This window comes from Etheostoma cragini, unplaced genomic scaffold (genome assembly GCF_013103735.1).
Source record: "Etheostoma cragini isolate CJK2018 unplaced genomic scaffold, CSU_Ecrag_1.0 ScbMSFa_4657, whole genome shotgun sequence".
NCBI lineage: Eukaryota > Metazoa > Chordata > Actinopteri > Perciformes > Percidae > Etheostoma > Etheostoma cragini.
The window spans coordinates 48,422-49,065 of record NW_023269051.1 but is presented as its reverse complement, the minus strand read 5'-3'; positions in this window follow the sequence as shown (position 1 = coordinate 49,065).

Here is a 644-nt window from a genome sequence, read left to right as displayed (position 1 = left end):
TCAGGTGATGACACCAGCTGCTGAAGGACAGGGGTTATAAGATGAAAGACAGGGTTCAGGTGATGACACCAGCTGCTGAAGGACAGGGGTTATAAGATGAAAAGACGGGGTTCTGGCGATGACACCAGCTGCTGAGTTCTGAAGAAGTTGAAGTTGATGGAGGGATTTTTGAGGAAGGCCATAAAGAAGAAGGAGTTCCAGTAATGAAGGCGGGGGTGATGAGGCTGTGGTGAAAGGTGGAGGCAGGGTGAGGGGTAAGGGACGGACGGAGGTGGAAGTATGCAGACCGGCAGATATTACGCAGGATGACGCCCAGACTCTACACCTGAGGGGAAGGGGGACCGAGGAGTCGAGGATGACGCCCAGACTCTAGACCTGAGGGGAAGGGGGACCGAGGAGTCGAGGATGACGCCCAGACTCTAGACCTGAGGGGACAGGAAGACCAAGGAGTCGAGGATGACGCCCAGACTCTAGACCTGAGGGGACAGGAAGACCAAGGAGTGGAACCATGGATTTTGGATCAGGAGAATTTTGTGGCTACGAGGAGGAGTTCGGTTCCATCACTGTTTAGTCTAAGGAAGTTTGAGGAGAAACAGGCTTTAATTTCAAGTAAGCAGTTAGTAAGGGACAAGGGGGGGGGGGGG